The 20,005-nt window shown below is 40.6% G+C and overlaps 2 pseudogenes; both read left to right on the forward strand.

The window, feature by feature from the left end:
• Positions 1 to 1,676: 1,676 nt before the first annotated feature.
• Positions 1,677 to 2,683, forward strand: LOC111170383 (cofilin-2 pseudogene; annotated as a pseudogene).
• Positions 2,684 to 18,882: 16,199 nt separating this feature from the next.
• LOC111170371 (large ribosomal subunit protein uL30 pseudogene) lies at positions 18,883 to 19,780 on the forward strand (annotated as a pseudogene).
• Positions 19,781 to 20,005: the final 225 nt, after the last annotated feature.

The following is a 20,005-nucleotide window of genomic DNA, read 5'->3' on the forward strand; positions in this document are numbered from 1 at the left end:
TTATACCTCAATTTTTTTAATTAAAAAAATTAAAAGAAAAAAGTCAATGAATACGTACACCTCTTAATATACAAAATAATAATAAAAAAAGACCCAAAAGTTGAATACCCTTAATATGTTAGTGTGGTACTGTGACAAGAATAAGAAATACATACTTGGTCTTTGTTCCACAGTTTCTGGCACAGCACTCCTAAAACTCTTGGAATTTCCTAAGGGATGAAATCAACAAAGGTGTCTTTTGTTATGGTAATGAGGTGACTTAGAAAGCCCCTAGGTAACCTAAAGGTGGAGGTGGCTTGCCAGTGGAGCCAACCACATGATCAGAGGGTTGGAACTTTCAGTCCTGCTGCCACCCTACCTCTGGGGAGGGGAGAGGGGCTGGAGAATGAGTTCAATCATCAATGGCCAATGATGTAATCAATCATGACTACGTAATGAAGACCCCATAAAAACTCAAAGGGACAGGGTTCGGAAGCTTCCGGGTTGGTGAATATGTGGAGATTTGGTCAGAGTGGCAGTCTCAGAGAGGGCATGGAAGCTCCACGTCCCCTCCCTTCTCCCTTGCCCTATGCATCTCTTCCATTTGGCGGGTTCCTGAATTATATCCTTTTATAATAAACTGCTAATATAGGAAGTAAAATGTTTCTGTGAGCCGCTCTAAGAAATTAATCTAACACAAGGAGGGGGTCATTAGAACCTCCAATCTGCAGCCAGCCAGTCAGAAGCCCAGGTGACCACCTGGACATGTGATTGGCATCTGAAAAGGGGGGCAGTCCTTTAGGACTGAGCCCTTAACTTGTGGGATCTGATGCTATCTCCAGAGAGTGTCAAAATTGAGTTGAATTGTAGGACACCCAGCTGACATGGAGGATTGTGTGGTGGTATGGGACACACACACACACAGGAATTAGATGCAGAATCCTAGTTGATGATCAGAAGTGGAATTGGTCCCAGAACTGTAGTAGCATCTTACAAATCAGTATAACATAAACACTCAAAGAGAAAACAGAAAAAGAACAGATATAAACCGACCTTTCACAAAAGAAATACAACTGTCTTAATAAATCGATGAAAGCCTGTTCAATCTCATTAGTCATCAATTAAGTAAAAAAGAAAAGAGAGAAATCTCTTCTAACCTATCAGGCTGGTAATGATTAAAGTAACTGACAAGTATCTAGTGCTCTTTCTGGGGAAAATGTGAACTCACATTCACAGTAGGTAGGAATATAAAGGTTTCTGGAAAGTAATCTGGCAATAGGTATCAACATTTTAAATGTATGAGTACCATTTGATTCAAAAATCCATCCTATTATGGGGAGGGGGAAGGGTGAGCTTTGACAGGGCGAGAGAGAGTCATGGACATATACACACTAACAAACGTAGTAAGGTAGATAGCTAGGGGGAAGCAGCCGCAAGGCACAGGGATATTAGCTCGGTGCTTTGTGACAGCCTGGAGGGGTGGGATAGGGAGAGTGGGAGGGGGGGAGACGCAAGAGGGAGGACATATGGGAACATATGTATATGTATAACTGATTCACTTTGTTATAAAGCAGAAACTAACACACAATTGTAAAGCAATTATACCCCAATAAAGATGTTTAAAAAAATAAAAAAAAATAAAAAAAAAAAAATCCATCCTACTTCTAGAGATTTATGCTAAGGAGACCATCAGACAAATGGACAAAGATGGATACTGCAAAGGTTGTATACTGCAGTGCTATTCATAATAATCAACAACAAAAAACCACCTAACATTAGTCAATGTAGGACTGATAAAGTAAACGATATCACATCATATAAATGGAAAATCATACCACTACTAAAATTATTTAACTATATTTAGTGATACAGAAAAGTGGCCATAATATTTTAAGTAAAAAAAAAAAATCATACTATAGAATATGGTATATTCTGTCAATAAAAAAACCTTTTTCACAAAACTAAGAAATGAGCAAACTGTATTCCACATCTCTGCTTGTCGCTTAAGAAATTCACTGGTAGCTAGCTGCCTATTTAAAAAGAGAATTCTGGAACTTGCTATTGGCCTATGTATGAGACCATTTTATGTCCAATATTAATTGGTTCTTATAAGACACCAGAATAACCTTGTTATTCTAATAAAAGACACAACGTTTCACCTTTTTCGTCTTAAAATATAGTTGGGGAGCGGCCACCCCTCCTTCTCGCAGTGCCACACCGCCGGAGGCCGAGCCGCGTAAGGAAATCTTCTACACAAGAGGAGATCAAAAAAACAAAGAAAGCAGTTCTCTTCTGTTTAAGCGATGACAAAAGACAAATAATTGTAGAGGAAGCAAAGCAGATCTTGGGCTCCTGAAAGTGCACCTTTAAAAAGCAAGATGATTTATGCTAGCTCTAAAGATGCCATTAAAAAGAAATTTACAGGTATTAAACATGAGTAGCAAGTAAATGGCTTGGATGATATAAGGGACCGTTCAACACTTGGACAGAAATTGGAAGGCAAGGTAGTAGTTTCACTTGAAGGAAAACACTTATAAAATGACAGTCAAGTGCCATCTGGATCTTAAGGGAGCTTCCATTTCTCCAGCTCAGTCAATTGAAATAGTATTAGGTTTTGTTTTCTTTCCTTCCTCTTCCCACTGGGTCCTTCCAACACAATGAATGAAGGAAATATCATTCATGTAAGCAGACTATCAAGAGATTGCCATTAGACTGTTTAATACTGCTACTTTTATGTAGAACCCAAGGAATGCCTTCCCATATTTTAGCCAAAACAACTGGTTATGCCTCCCTTGCAGCAAGCACTACAATGAATGTGATTGTCAATGTGAATAGCTTAGAACACTACAAAGGGTTAAGCTAACTGAATGCCTTGAAAGTATTATCCACTGGTGAGATGGTAAACTTTATTCAGTATTATTTATAGTTGCACTTGACTGAAGTTCTGTGAGGCTTGAGCATTCGTACACCTCACCTGCCTTGGCAAGCCTATTTTTTGTGACATGGCAGCATGGATATAATACTATGCATTGAAAGCATTCTTTTTTAGAGTTTAATCCCCTACCCCAAAAGGAATGCCAATTAAGTTGTATTAACTGTGTCATCAGCTTATCCTAGTACCTCAGTGTTCATTCTCATACCTGTGTATCTTCTTCTTTTTTTTTTTTTATAAATTTATTTTATTTATTTATTTTTGGCGGCGTTGGGTCTTCGTTGTTGCATGCGGGCTTTCTCTACTTGCGGTGAGCGGGGGCTACTCTTTCTTGCGGTGCACGGGCTTCTCATTGCGGTGGCTTCTCTTGTTGGCGAGCACGGGCTCTAGGTACGCGGGCTTCAGTAGTTGTGGCACGCGGGCTTCGGTAGTTGCGGCTCACAGGCTCTAGAGAGCTGGCTCAGTAGTTGTGGCGCACGGGCTTAGTTGCTCCGTGGCATGTGGGATCTTCCCGGACCAGGGCTCGAACCTGTGTCCCCTGCACTGGCAGGCGGATCCTTAACCACTGCACATCTTCTTAAAAGAAATAGCTGTTATTAATGCCTTTTTGTTTTCCATTGAGTGTACACTACTGAATAAGTGTAGGAGTTTTATGTTTACCATGTAAGTCTTCCAACACTAAGGATATTTTGAATATCAGTCATGATGGCAATTTCTGTATAAAAGAGCCTTAAATGGAACACTGTTTTTGAGATCAAACTCCCCACCCTCACAAAAATGGCCAGGTTGCAATAAAAATTGTGGCATATTACAAAAAGAAAAATACACACACACACAGTTAGCTGGGGTTCTTCTCCCTAGACTAATGTTGGCATACCAGACATCTGAGACTGTTCTGCGCCAGATTTCTTCTGTAATAAATGATATGGACAGGACTTTTGATGACCATGTGAAATGAAACTGCACTCTTTAACAATCAGCTGCTTATATAAACATTTGTTTCTCAAATATAAAATTCATCAATTTCCAAACACACACTGACCTGGGTACACTCATGTGTGTAACACTGACAGGTGTTCAAGATCAATTTACCTTAGGAATTCTGTTTTTAGGATTGTATAATTCTATGTATAAAACACTGAGTTTAATTAAATAAGCAAATGGATACTCAGATATTTAAATAGAAAAATGTATTGCTTTTCACTGGAAGGTGAGATTGGAAATGATTTTGCTTTCGCCCTCACCTTCCCTTATGGAGTTTCTTACACTGAGCCTGTATCATTCTGGGGAAGAAGCTATTCTTATTTTTAGAAAAAAATTACCTTCCCCCATATCCCACTTCCCATACCATGTGGCATCTCTACCCTCTGCCCACACTGTGTCAGAAGGCACCACCATGCTCTCCCAACACCAGGTTCAAAGCCTCAGCTTATTCTGAGGCAGCTACCTTTGTCCGGACACTTACCCAGGTGGCTGTCAAGGCTTATCCAGCCACATTGCTCCTTGGCAGTGGTTTCCTTTCATTTCCCAAGGCTACTCCTCCCCTAATTTACTTCACCACTTCCAATTACCTTTTAGTTTTAATTCACCGTATAAAAGTCTGTCAGCTCACTCTTCCTAAAGTAAGCCCCCTGAAGGTCCCTCCCTTAACTGAAATGGTTCCCTGGGGGGCCCCTACATACTCCTACTCTAGTATTCAAGGTCTCTATTGTAATCCTGTCTTTTTGTTCTCATCACTGCTTTTCTTAAACCCTACTCTTCAAGCGAAGGGCAACTGACTTTTCTCTGACCAAGCAAGTGTAGACCAGTGGTTCTCAAACTTCAGCACATCACAACCACCTGGAGGGCTTGTTAAACCCCAGATTTCTGGGATCAACTCCCAGAGTTTCTGGTTCAGTAGGTCTGGAGTGGCGCCCAATAATTTGCATTTCTAACAGGTTTCCAGGTGATGCTGATGCTGATGGTCTGGGACCACACTCTGAGAACCACGTGGTATAGATTATATTGATACTTTCCTGCTCCATGACTCCATCAAGCAATTCCCTTCCCCGGCATACACAACCACCACAGCTGACATTCTTTCATTGATTGACTTCATACAGCAACCCCTCTACCTGAAGTCATATATGAGTGTCTTCCCCTCTCTGCAACCCAAAGAGGATGTGATATGCTGTGATACAGAAGCCCCACAGCCCTTTATTTGTAATTCTAGTGACAATATATTTGGTTTTGTATCATTATATGCGTCTCCATATCAATTAGACTAGGATTATGGGAGACTTATTGGCCTTTGGATATGGAGATGCCTAGAATAGAACTTTGCAGGTACCAAGAACTCAGTTTGATAAATATTGTATATTAATGCATATATGTGGAATCTAGAAAAATGGTACAGATGAACTGGTTTGCAAGGCAGAAATAGAGACACAGATGTAGAGAAAAACGTATGGACACCAAGGCGGGGAAAGCAGGCGGGGAGGGGCAGGGGTCATGCTGGGATGAATTGGGAGATTGGGATTCACATATATACACTAATCTGTATGAAACTGATAACTAATAAAAACAAACAAACAAAAAAAGAACTCAGTTTGAAACTTGCTGAATTTAACTAGTAGCATTTCAAATGGGTCTTGTTTTTCATTCTACTACACACTTCACACTGTAAGCCCTCAAACAGTAGCTAATGATAACAATGACATGCAAAGAACACAAGTTCCCATGGCAAAAGGCAACAGGAACACAGCACTCAACACAGTCAAGTTACAAAGGCAGGAACCAAAAGGAAGAGGAGGGTGAAGGAGAAAGAAGGGAGATGAAGGAGGAAGAAGGAAGAAAATCCTGTTATTTGCAACAACTTGGATGAAACTGAAGGGCATTATGCTAAGTGAAATAAACACTGTATGCTATCACTTATACGTGAAATCTTAAAAAGGAAGGAGGAAGAAGAAAAAAGAAGGCTAAAGCCTGGGAGGAAATCCAGTAGCTGTACTTTCTAGGCCTCTTCCCCTTGGGGGGTGAGCAAGCAGCCTATGGAAAAGGACTGTAATAGGTCTGTGTTACAGTAGCACCCAGCACAGAGAAGGGTTTGACATATATAGTCTTGATAGTACCAGACTGTGTCTCTCTCTGCCCCACCAGTATTCTAAACAACAAGGGATTGGATCTGTAATATTTGTATTTCCAGCACCTACACAGTGCTTAGAATGTAATACACCCTCAATATTTGTTTTTTTAATTGGCATGAGAGTGGAAAGAATGGTGTGGCTATGAATAACACTTTGAGGACAGAAGCAGCAGAACTTGCTAACCAGAATGTGGAATTAAAGGAAGAACTCTAGTACTATGAACAGAAAAAGGAAAGTCTGGAAGAGGGGCTGAGTTTGGGGAAAGAAGTTTAAAAGAAAGATATGTGGCACTTACTACTCACCAAACTATATACTAGATACTTTAAGAACTGCAAAGATGCAAATTGCTCTCAGAAGCTACAGTCCAGTAGAGGGAATGTATGTATACAACTATAGTGGAAAAAAAAAGAGAGAGAGAGAGAGAAATGCTGTAAAAGGGACACTTATGAAGTGTTGTGGATGTGCAGAAGAGAGAAAAGCATATTTCCAGAAGCGCAGGGTTAGGGTTAAAACAATAAAGCATTACCACAAGGACAGAAAGAGGAAGGTGGCCAAAGGTAGAATGTTAAAGAAAACACAGATACTGAAGAGGGAGGAGACTAAAAATGGGAATAGGAAGACTGGGAGTGTGTGAGAGAAGAAGGGAAGACAGTTTGAAGGAGATCCAGACTATCAAATGCCATTAAGTAGTAAATACGTGCCAAAAAGCCCTAACTGTTGTTACCATCCAAAGCCCAGTTCAGGTTCTATCTACTCTCAAACCGCTCAGATTCCTCCAGGCTCCAATTAATTTTGCCTCTCCATAAATTACCATTGTGCTATTAGGATACACGTGCACAGACAAGAACCATGTATTATTATTTTTTAATTGAAGTATAGTTGATTCCCAATGTTGTGTTAGTTTCTGGTGTACAACAAAGTGATTCGGCTATACATATATATAACAGTTTGCATTTGCTAATGCCAAACTCCCAATCCATCCCGCCCCCATGGCACCCACAAGTTTGTTCTCTATGTCTGTGAGTCTGTTTCTGTTTCATAGATAGGTTCATTTGTGTCATATTTTAGATTCCACATATAAGTGATATCATATAGTATTTGTCTCTCTGACTTACTTCACTTAGTATGATAATCTCTAGGTCCATCCATGTTGCTGCAAATGGCATTATTTCATTCTTTTTTACGGCTGAGTAGTATTCCATTGTGTATGTGTATGTGTATATATATATATATATATATACACACACCACATCTTCTTTATCCATTCATCTGTTGATGGGCATTCGGTTGTTTCCATGTCTTGGCTATTGTAAATAGCGCTGCTATGAACATAGGTGTGCATGTATCTTTTTGAGTTATGGTTTTGTCCAGATATATGCCCAGAAGTAGGATTGCTGAATCATATGGTAATTCTATTTTTAGTTTTTTAAAGAACCTCCATGCAGTTCTCCACAGTGGCTGCACCAACTTACATTCCCCCCAACAGCGCAGGAGGGTTCCCTTTTCTCCACATCCTCTCCAGCAAGAACCATGTATTCTTAAACTCAGTACCTTTGTGGACATAACAGAGTATCTTGGACATATAGAATATAATACACTCAACCGAATATAACTATACTAAAATCTTTTCCGGACTTTATTTATAGATAATGATGGCTTACTTTCTATGGCACATCAGTGAAAACCACATCTCAGGGAGATTGGGTTGTATCATCTGTTTAAATGGCCACAACTTCTCTTTTATTCAATTTGTTGGGCACCAACTATGGATCAGACATGCTGTACAGAAGCTCCTTACAGGAAGAGCCTATAGAAGAGAACAGGTAGGTGAATTAACCACATGTGAGAAATGCAAAAACGTGTATGTGAGGGCTTCCCTGGTGGTGCAGTGGTTGAGAGTCCGCCTGCCTGATGCAGGGGGCATGGGTTCGTGCCCCGGTCCGGGAAGATCCCACATGCCGCGAAGCGGCTGGGCCCGTGAGCCATGGCCGCTGAGCCTGCGCGTCCGGAGCCTGTGCTCCGCAACGGGAGAGGCCATGACAGTGAGAGGCCCGCGTACCGTGAAAAAAAAAAAAAGGTATATGTGAGGTGTTTTACAGGCCCAGAAGAGGTAGAAACTACCTATGTCTGGGAAAAGGGGGAAACTACTTGGGGAAGAGGCTTCACGGCAATCTTATTTGAACAGAGTGATTTTCTCCAAGCACTCTTGAGTAATTCAGTTATCTCTGTTATATTGTAAAAAAAAAAAAAAAAAAAGCATGTTATTGATGGAAAATGGTCTTTCTGAAAAGTATGAAAGGTACTACAAAAGTTCATTTGCTGTGTGCACTCAAGCTCTGTTGGCCTCCAGCATGTCACTTAACAGACCTAACAGTTACCAACTCCTCATTACCTTTGTAAAACAGACCAGCTGATGCCTACAGTACAAAATGTTTCTGGCTAATAGGTAACTGTTTTAGTTCAGCTTCACACTTCTGCTCACTTAAATTGAGCTGCATGCCTGGCATCCAGAAGTCACTTGCATTTCTTCCCCAAAACTACTGATATTTGTCCACTCCTCTTGTGGTAACCATGATATGGTTTTCAACTAAACAGTATATAAGCCAATTAAAAGAAGGTTATAGTTCTGTGAAAATTAGGTTGGATGCTACGGCAAGATTCAATAAAAATGATGTCACTTTAAAAATGTGGCTGTCAAATTAGATCTGAGTTAGATAATATTAAAAGGAGGAAAATATCTGCTAAAATCTATAATCCTGCACTAAATGGTTTCATAAATTGTCTAAATTATTGCTCCACTTTCAAGAAATCAAAACTGGACCTACTGCACAGACAGGACGGATTCCTACAAGAGAGATGACACAGAACTTCAGTCAGCTGATCCATACTCAAAATAAAGCCTTGGCCCTACATCAAAATACTGGCAAGGAAACATGCTTTATGGCAAAATATTTCTGTTGTATGTGCATTCTTATCACTCAGAACTTCAATAATTTTAAAAATTAACTTTCCAATAATTGACTTCAATCCACCAAATAAGGGGGTTCCCACCAGAAACACCTTGCCAACACTTACTAAAGTCTCTGTACAAAGGCCACCTCTTTCAGAAAACCCCAGGAGTATTAACTGCCTCTTCAAAATAGCCTCAACTGGTGCTAGACTGCTATTGGTTTGAACCTCAAACCACTTTTAAAAACCAAATTCGTTATGGATAATGAAAATTCTATTAACATTTTTTCTTTTGATCTTGATGTTCAGAAAGTAAAACTAAATGACCTCAGTAAATTACTGCAGAGATAAATCTTACAAAGATAACATATGAGAGAAATGGTAGTTGTCCAAAAGGATCCGTGAAAATTCAAGGTAAACAATTTAAGGAAAGATAACATTTCTACCTTGGTGGAGGAGAAATAAGTAAGAAATAAGTCAATGTATTTGAAAACAAAGAGGAAAATATAAATATGAAGCAATATTAACAAAAATCCAACTATCACAAATGCTAGACTGGTTCTGAAAAGGAGAATGATATTTGCAACTCAATTTTAACATTAATGAAACATCAACTATGTAATCACCCAATGCCACGTTTTGTTATGTATAAAGGAATCATTCAGGGACTTCCCTGGTGGTCCAGTGGTAAAGAATCCGCCTTCCAATGCAGGGGACGTGGGTTTGATCCCTGGTCTGGGAACTAAGATCCCACATGCCGTGGGGCAACTAAGCCCACGTGCCACAGCATGCCACAACTACTGAGCTCGCACGCCTCAACTAGAGAGCCCGCGTGGCACAAACTACAGAGCCCACGCACTCTGGAGCCCACGTGCCACAACTACAGAGCCCACGTGCCCTGGAGCCCACGCGCCAAAACCAGAGAAGAGAAAACCCACATGCCACAACTAGAGAGAAACCTGAGCATCGCAACTAGAGAGAAGCCCACGCACCACAACTAAGAGCCCACCCGCCACAACAAAAAGATCCTGCACGCCACAACTAAGACCCAGTGCAGCCAAATAAATAAATAGATAAAAATTTAAAAAATAAAGGAATCATTCATGAAACCAGGAAGTACATATCATAGTCTTCGTTCTTAAAGTAGTGTTAAATTAATGAAACAAGGAGGCTATTAGACTGAGATGGCTCTAATGCCTTGGTGGCCTCTGTAGTCAAAACCTAAGCCTGTAAATGCCTCAAGTTTATGAAATCGAAACCTAGGGACAGCCAATCACAAACAGCCAACTAGGCTTTAAGCTATAGGCAATCAAATAATTTCCTTTCTTTGCCACCACACCTTCTCTGTATAAAACTTTTCCCTGGCTTCTGTCAGCCAAGGACTCCTAACACTCCCTGCTTGGCACTGTCCAGTTCAAATTGATTTTTTCTCTCAAAAATTTTAACATGCCTCAGTTTATGTTTTAACAGCATCTTACAATTCAATTGTGAAAACCCAAATTAATACATGAAAACTCTGTGCCCGGACATAAGGGTAATATAGGTGTTCAATAAACTTACTGGTTTCATTAAGAGTTAAACATTTCAAGATCCTAGTTAATACATCAAGACAACAGGGCAAGATCAACTGATTCAGATGCATGATTACCAAATGAACTATACTGATCACAGTGGCTATAAATGTCCAAAGAAAAGAGCGCTTGTTTTAGAGTGGGGAGGTTGTGTTTCACACAAGAAAGAGGATTTGAACTAGGTCTAGAAAAATGGGTGGGGTTACAGTTAACTGAGCAAGAGGGGTGGGCATATTCCAGCAAAACTGGACTAAAAACACTTGAGGATTACTATGAATGATGATAGTAATATTGTATAACTTGCAAAGTGCTCTTATGTTTACCACTTCAGTGACTGGGTATCGCAACAATGCAGTGAATTAATTCACATCCCAGAGATTCATACACTTGAAATGCGATAGAAAAAGATATCTGGTCAAAACTCCACATTCTAAAAGAGAAGAAACCTGGGTACAGTTAGATTCCATAGGTTTTTTAATGCAAAGCTAAGAAACTTGGATTTCAATCTGTAAACACTGGGAACTTATACAAGTCTTATTACACATTTTTTTTTTTAAACAGGGACTTAATGAAAAAACTACTTGAGTTAGAACATTGGCAAACACAAGTCAAGGAAAATGGAACATTCATCATCCATTTATTCATTCATTCCACAAATGTTTACTGAATAAGTACTCTATGCCAGGGGTCCCCAAGCCCCTGGTCCACGGCCTGTTAGGAACTGGGCCGCACAGCAGGAGGTGCCTGGCGGGCAAGCGAGCGAAGCCGCCCCCCATCGCTTGCATTACACATTACCACCTCAACCATCCCCCGCATCTGAACCATCCCCCCCATCGCTCACATTACCGCCTGAACCATCCCCCCACCCCGCCCATGGAAAAACTGTCTTCCACGAAACTGGTCCCTGGTGCCAAAAAGGTTGTGGACCGCTGCTCTATGCCAGTCACTATACCAGATGTTAGCAATACAGTAGTGAACAAAACAGACCGGGCCCTGCTCTCATAGAGTTTGAAATCACAAAGAGGAGCAAAAAATTCCAGTAGAACAAAATATTTCAAATAAAATCTGGTGGCCTACCGGGTTTTCAAATGTGATAAAATAATAACAACAGTTAAAATAAACAGCACTTTTGTGCTAAGCACTGATCTGCTAGCAGCTTTATTTACATTAATTTGTTTCATCCTCACAAGAACCCTTTATGGTCCTTTACTACCAGAAACTTCATTTTACCAATAAGGAGACTAAGAACCAGTAAATGGCAGAACTGGATCAAACCCAGGCAGTCAAGCTCCAGAATCCCCATACTTAGCCATTATGCTACATCCTAAGCCACAGGGCTTAAAACCATGCTTTTGGAGCACATCCATACATTGGCGCGATGCTAAGTATTTTTATATACGTTATCACATTTAATCCTAATACTTTTAAAAGAAAACAGTTCCAAAGTCATTAGTACCTTGTCCTTGGTCACACAGCTAGGAAGTATCAAGGCCAGAATCAAACCAAGGATTTTTCCAACCCCCAAAGGCATATTTTTACCTATGACATTATTTTACAAGACAATAGTTGTCTGTAAGCCTCACTGAATGCATCCTAAGTAGAAAAATGGAGTGGGAAAACCAAAAATGCGATGAACAGGTCTATCCATAAAATTTGTAAAAATAAATGAATTTAGCAAGCTTAAGACTAAATGGAGTGTTCAAATCGAAAAACAATAAATGCTGGAGAGGGTGTGGAGAAAAGGGAACCCTCCTGCACTGTTGATGGGAATGTAAATTGATACAGCCACTATGGAGAACAGTATGGAGGTTCCTTAAAAAACTAAAAATAGAACTACCACATGACCCAGCAATCCCACTACTGGGCATATACACTGAGAAAACCATAATTCAAAAAGAGTCATGTACCACAACGTTCACTGCAGCACTGTTTACAATAGCCAGGACATGGAAGCAACCTAAGTGTCCATCGATAGGTGAAGGGATAAAGAAGATGTGGCACATATATACAATGGAGTATTTATTACTCAGCCATAAAACGAAACGAAATTGAGTTATTTGTAGTGAGGTGGATGGACCTAGAGTCTGTCATACAGAGTGAAGTAAGTCAGAAAGAGAAAAACAAATACCATGTGCTAACACATATATATGGAATCTAAAAAAAAAAAAAAAAGGTTCTGATGAACCTAGGGGCAGGACACGAATAAAGATGCAGACGCAGAGAATGGACTTGAGGACACGGGGAGGGGGAAGGGTAAGCTGGGACGAAGTGAGAGAGTGGCATGGACATATATGCACTACCAAACGTAAAATAGATAGCTAGTGGGAAGCAGCTGCATAGCACAGGGAGATCAGCTCAGTGCTTTGTGATCCCCTAGAGGGGTGGGATAGGGAGGGTGGGAGGGAGATGCAAGAGGGAGGGGATATGGGCATACATGTATACATATAGCTGATTCACTTTGTTATACAGCAGAAACTAACACAACATTGTAAAGCAATTATACTCCAATAAAGATGTCAAATAAATAAATGGAGTGTTCCATGTGCAGAGTGAAGAAGACGCGTGTGTTAACACTACTTTGCAGTAAGTCCATGGATGTCCCACCACCAATCCTTTCCAGGGTCTTATCATTTTTACTAAGAACCCTTATTTCACTATCCAAGCCAACCAACTACAGAAAGCTAAATACATAGCAAACTCTGAGATGTTAATCACTTATTCCATTAAAGTTTGTATATTTGCTAGTTCATCCATTAAAAAGTGTCCCCCTCAAATCTCCAGAGCCTAACTATAATTGCTAATTTTTCCTTCTTTACTAGAGATTATATGAAAAACCTGACTGTTAACAGCAGAGTCATCCTTAGAGTACAACGAATTGGACCATTTACCCTAGCCCCAAACCTTGGGAAGCCCCTTGGAGCTGTTACAGGAACCAGAAAGGTGGTCTTGCAAAGAATCAGCACCAGGACAAAAAATTAAATTGGAAAAAAAAAAAATCAGATCAGCACAGAATCTCCTCTTGAGCCTTTTTTCATTATGACTAAAACAGAGTAGCATTTGTCTTCCAACTTGCAATGTCTTGCGTACCAACCATTGAATTTTAAAGCTTATTTAACCACTTTCACAGCATAAAATATAAAAGGGGAAAAGTAAAACAGTAAGAAGCAGAGATGCGATTTAGGAGTGGGCTTAACATATCATTTAATAAAAGACGATTCATTCATTCAACAAATATTTATTCAGCACTTACTGAGGCTGGAAATACAGTCGTTAGCATTCTTCTACATCCCAACATATCCTATTTTTACACCAGCCAGAAGCTGGGCAGAACACCCTTCAGGGCCCCCACGTATAAAATGGAGCTAATAACTATTCTCCCAGAAATGTAATGGACTAAATGTGGCACACCAACCTTTCAAGTGTTCTGTGCTCAAATAAAATAACACAGTTTAAAGACCAAAAGGTTTTTGGAAGACCATGGTTTAAAAACAAAAAAAAGGGTTTCCCTGGTGGTGCAGTGGTTGGGAGTCCTCCTGCCGAGGCAGGGGATGCGGGTTCGTGCCCCGGAGCGGCTGGGCTCGTGGGCCATGGCCGCTGGGCCTGCGCGCCAGGAGCCTGTGCTCCGCAACGAGAGGGGCCACAGCAGTGAGAGGCCTGCGTACCGCAAAAAAAAAAAAAAAAAAAAAAAAGCCTAGAAAGTTAAAGATATGTATAGTAAGCTAATGTTTATCCCTGGACAGGAAGCTGCCTTAAACAACTCTGTATCCCTCAAGGTATTTGGCATACTGCCCTTCATTTAAGAAGAGTTCAGTAAATACATGTGATTATTTTTTTCTTTCCCTCTCAGGTATGTTGTACTGCAGTTATTTTAATAATCTGGCAAAGGAGAAAGAATGCACAAAAGGAACTAATATTTACTGCTGCCTATTACACACCAACTACTGTGTTGGGCACCTCATCTATGTTATTTCATTTAATTTTCACAGCCACCTTGTGAGGTATTAAACCACCAAACCAGGAGTGGATTTTCATTTTCCAAGAATCAGATCATAACAAATTCAAACTAAAAAAAAAGAAAATGAGCAATGGACCTTACATTTGGCAGCATTTGCTCATTTCATGTTAAAGGGAAAGAATCGAGTGAACACTACAAGAGTATTTAAAAAAAAAACTTTATTAACCTGAAAAGAAAATGTACACAGAAAAATACAAATGACCAATAAATTTTGTAAATATTTAATCTTACAAGTAATTTTTTAAATCCAACAAAAAACAATATTGCAGACCAGAATGGCCAAAATAATAAACATTTTTAACTTGCAACCTTTCCTTCAGGTGAATCAGCAGTGTTCCCTCTACACCCTTCACAGGTATGGCACACTCCCATCAGTGTCACCTATCAATCATCCCTGGTGATCCTCAAGGGGGGATATAAGACTAGTGTTCCAGGGACTTCCCTAGTGGGCCAGTGGGTAAGACTCCGCACTCCCAATGCAGGGGGACTGGGTTCGATCCCTGGTTGGGGAACTAGATCCCACATGCATGCCGCAACTAACAAGTCCGCACACCGCAACAAATATCCCGCACAGCCTAAATAAATAAATATTTTACAAAAAAAAAAAAAAAAAACTAGTGTCCTAAGAAAAGACTAGTGTCCTAAGAAAAGGATCAAAGATATACACAAGGATTCACTTTAAAAAACATTCGAGGGCTTCCCTGGTGGCGCAGTGGTTGAGAGTCCGCCTGCCGATGCAGGGGAGGCGGGTTCGTGCCCCGCTCCGGGAGGATCCCACGTGCTGCGGGAATGGCTGGGCCCCTGAGCCATGGCCGCTGGGCCTGCGCGTCTGGAGCCTGTGCTCCGCAACGGGAGGGGCCGCAACGGTGAGAGGCCCGCGTACCACTAAAAAAAAAAAAAAAAAAAAAAAAAAAAAAATTCGGGAATTCCCTGGCGGTCCAGTGATTAGGACGCTGCGCTTTCACTGCGGAGGGAGCAGGTTCAATCCCTGGTCGGGGAACTAAGATCACAAGCCACGTGGTGTGGCCAAAAATTAAAACGAAAATTTAAAAAAAAGGACATTCTTTGCCATGATGTCTACAACAGAGAAAAATGAGAAACCACATGTAGTATAAGGCACTGTAGTTCTGCTTTAAAATGGCTAACCAGACACATGCGTTTACCTTTCCTCCCACACTAAAACCCCCTGAAATAGGCAAAAGAAATATAAAAATAAACCCAGAGCAGCCCTGAGAATATAGGAGGGCTCACAGCAGACAGATCTCTGAGGAATTCCAAGGAGCTATGAAGCAGGTTGAGATCGGGACTAAGAAAAGAAATGGCTTAATAGTAAACCACATAACTGAAGAGCTGTGAAACACCTCTACCTGTGCCCACTCCCCACCTTCTTTCAGTAGGACTGATGCCAGCATTTACCCAGTCCTGGCTCTCCAAAATGATAGTTCAGACAAGGAATACTCCTCAGTAACACTGAGGCCAGAGAAGTAGGGAAAGATGTCAATTAACTGCAGCTTCCATGAGGAATAGGGAGTCCCACCAACCCGAGAGCTAGCAACCCACACAGTCTGCAGTAGACACTGCGTTCCACACAAAGGAGACAGCACAAGCAAAGATACCAACTTTGAAACAATTTTATGGAGAACTCTACATGCTGGAGAGCGCAGTGTTTGAGGCAAACAAGAAAAAGACGTGCGGCTGGAGAGGTAGGCAGGCAGAGAACACACCAAGGAGAGCCTGATGAGCCAGATAAAAGGAGATCAGACTTTCTCCTAACTTTCTCCTTCTCTTGTCAGCAACAGAGCACCACTGCAGGCTTTCAAGCAGATCACTTTCATAATCAAAATCACGTTTTATATCATACTAGCAACTGTAGATAATATATCTGAGTTGGATAAGACCCAACTATCCACCTTAGGAGCCTCGGTGGATGGTGGAACCATTAACAGAGTTTTGTTTTGTTTTTTTAATTTCATATTAGACAACCTGAGTATAAGGTTCCTGTAGAATAGTCAGGTGTAGCTTTCCAGCAGGTTATTAAGAATGAGTCTGAAGGCATATAGTGAAAAAACAGGAAAGAATTTAGAAATTTAGAAATACATCTGCATGTAAGTAGAACTGAAACTGTGGGTGTAATTGAGACAATGACCTAGGATAATACTTGGCCAAGAAGTCAAGCCCAGGTAACAGTAGTGTGTAAGGAGTAAGTGGATTGAGACAAGCCCACAGAGAATGCAGAGAAAAAAGTATAAGAGAAAGACATGGAGAACAAGGATGCAAAGGAAACACACTGCTTCAAGGAGACAGTGACTAACAGTGTCAGGTGCAACAGAAATGTCAAGTAAAATTAGGACTGAATGAATCCACTAGACGCAACAAACAAGACGTTACGGGAGATCTCAGCAAAAACAGTTTAAGTAATGTGAGACTGGGAAGTCAGAGATCGAGCTGAAGTGTGAGAAGTGGATGAGAAATGGATAGAGTATGTATAGACCACACCCAGATGTTTACAGAAGAAGGGGAAGAGAGGTTAGGTAGCTAAGAGAGGAGTGGACAACTGGTTCAGGGAAGGTTTTCTAGGACGAGAACCTTAGGAATAAGATAATGGGCAGAGAAAAATTTAAAAATCAAAAGGGAGACTCTGAGAGTCTATCCGCAACAGTGAGAGGCCCGTGTACCACAAAAAAAAAAAAAAAGCAGGATAACTAAAAACAAATCCACATCTAGAGGTATCGCAAAGAAACTGCAAAAAGTCAAAAACAAGGAAAAAATCTTAAAGGTAGCCCAAAAGAAAAGATAATTACTTACCTACAAAGAAATTATACCTGAACTGACTAAAGGCTTCTCATTAACAAACAAAACTTGTCAAAAGACAAGAGAATAACATTATCAGTTGTCAACATAAATTCTGTACCCAGCTCAACAATCATTCAAGAGAAAAAGTGAAGTAAAGACACTTTCAGAAACACCAAGACCATGTTTACTACTAATAGGCCTTTAGTGAAAGAACTACTTAAGAGCATTCTTTATAAAGAAGAAAACTAAACCCAAAAGGAAGAAATGGGGTGAATAAAGAATGGTGAGCAAAGAAAATTGAAAACATGTTGATGAGTAAATATTCACTATTTTACAAACTTAAGGTGGTTTCAACAAGGCAAAGCCAAAGCATAAATAACTAACATGGAAGAGGGGATAAGGGTTAAAAAGTAAGCCATTCTAAAATCTCTGTCTTATTTGGGAGGATAGGAGTAATAATTAAGCTTTGACTTAGTTAAATGTGCATGTTAAAATTTTAAGGGTAACCAAACTTCTGTCTTCCATCCTGGAATAAGAAAGCTAGAAGGAACAGAGCTGCCTGCCCTTACAATAAAAAAGAGCTGTACTAATTTCAAATTCATGTCTTTCTTGAAAGCCATCAGAGAACAACCAACTGGCTCAAAATCTTCGGAGAGAAAGGGCCTGCAAGGAGAGAGGAGACAACCTTGTGCTCACCTACGGTAGACTGTAAGTGGCCACTGACAAGAGGAGTTCAGCTAGAATAAAAAGCAAATTGATAAAAGCCCGATGTGGCTTGCTGAAGGAACAGTGTAAAACCAATGGAGGTCACAGAAATTGGGGAGACCCCAGCCTTCTGCAGGATCTTCCTTCACCAACGCCACCAACCACTCACAGAAAGAGCCCTGAGGAGTGCCCACTGTGATGCAGACTTGAGGGAAGGGAACTGCAGCAATGTCTCAGGAGCAAGATGTACACCCAGATCCTTCCCTCCCACCTACACTAGGGAAGAAAAACCTTTATCTATGAAAGAAAGGCCAATAAGTGCTTCTACCCTTAAAGCACTGGTGAAAACTCACTGCAGCCGGAGGAAGGGGTGGGCACCCTACTCTGGGAGAGGGGCAGGACTCCACACTGAGCCCACAACAATAGCTAGGGTAGGGGCATGACCTTGGGACGTTGATGCAGGCCTAAGCCTGAGGTTTAATCAGAACAAAAGACCACACCCCACCATCACTCCCCACCTCTAAGCTAACCTACTTCCAATAACAAGTAAACAGCATAATACCACTGGCAGAGGGACAGGAGGAGATCAAGAGCATGTAAGGAGACCCTAAGTCACAGTCCTGAAGGAAGACCCAATAAAATAAACCACCTCCCACCCTAATCAGAGAATTTGAAGCCTGAGGTATACTGAGAGTAACCACAGCAACAACCAAACTTAAAACCAGCCCAACTCCAAACCAGATTAACTCAAATTCCTGAAACAAAGGCCTAGCACAGGGAAAGATGTGTCCATTTACAGACATAAAAATTATGCACCTCAGCTCTTTCCCACCTAGAACCATGGAGGGTGCAAGAGAGAATTAAAAAAAGGTTCCTGCTGTGCCAGAAACCCTTAAGAAAAAGCAAAAGAATTTCACAGAGCTTAACATCAAGAACCTGAGAAAGAAGTATGCCCAGAAGATGCTTTGAAAGGCAAGGAGGAAGCTTATCTATGAAAAAGCTAAGCACTATCACAAGGAATACAGGCAGATGTACAGAACTGAGATTTGAATAGTGAGGATGACAAGAAAAGACAGCAACTTCTATGTACCTGCAGAGCCCAAATTGGCATTTGTCATCAGGATCAGAGATATCAGTGGCGTGAGCCCAAAGGTCCATAAAGGTGTTGCAGCTTCTCCACCTCCATCAGATCTTCAATGGCACCCACGTGAAGCTCAACAGGCTTCAATTAACATGCTGAGAATTGTGGAACCATGTATTGCATGGGGGTATCCAAACCTGAAGTCAGTAAATGAATTGATCTACAAGCATGGTTATGGCAAAATCAACAAGTGAATTGCCCTGACAGATAATGTGTTGTTTGCTCTATCTCTTTGTAAATATGGCATTATCTGCATGGAGGACCTAATTCACAAGATCTATACTGTTGGAAAACGTTTCAAAAAAGCAAACAACTTCCCGTGGCCCTTCAAACTGTCTTCTCCATGAGGTGGAACGAAGAAAAAGACCACCCATTAGAGGTAGAGATGCTGGCAACAGGGAAGACCAGATCAACAGGCTTATTAGAAGGATAAACTAAGGTATCTACCATGATTATTTTTGTAATCTGGTCAGTTTTTAAACAGTGACTGCTTTCAAAGTGAAAAAAATTTTTTGCACCTCAGTTTCTACTGTTCTACAAAATAAGTCAGTGTTATAATAAAAAAAAAATCACAAGGCATAACAAAAAGCAGAGAAAAAACAACACTCAGAAAAGACAAAGAACATGTCAGAACTAGACACAGAATCAGATGTTGGAAATATCTAGAATCAAAGTTAAAATACTATGAGTAACATGTTTCGAGCTCTAACCCAAAAGGGGAACATGAAAAATCAGATTGGTAACTCAGCAGAGAGATGGAAACTATAAGAAAGAATACAATGAAAGTGCTAAAAA

The sequence above is a fragment of the Delphinapterus leucas genome, chromosome X (genome assembly GCF_059928025.1).
Source record: "Delphinapterus leucas isolate spDelLeu-1000000601 "Yukka" chromosome X, BTC_Dleu_Yukka2, whole genome shotgun sequence".
Taxonomy (NCBI): domain Eukaryota; kingdom Metazoa; phylum Chordata; class Mammalia; order Artiodactyla; family Monodontidae; genus Delphinapterus; species Delphinapterus leucas.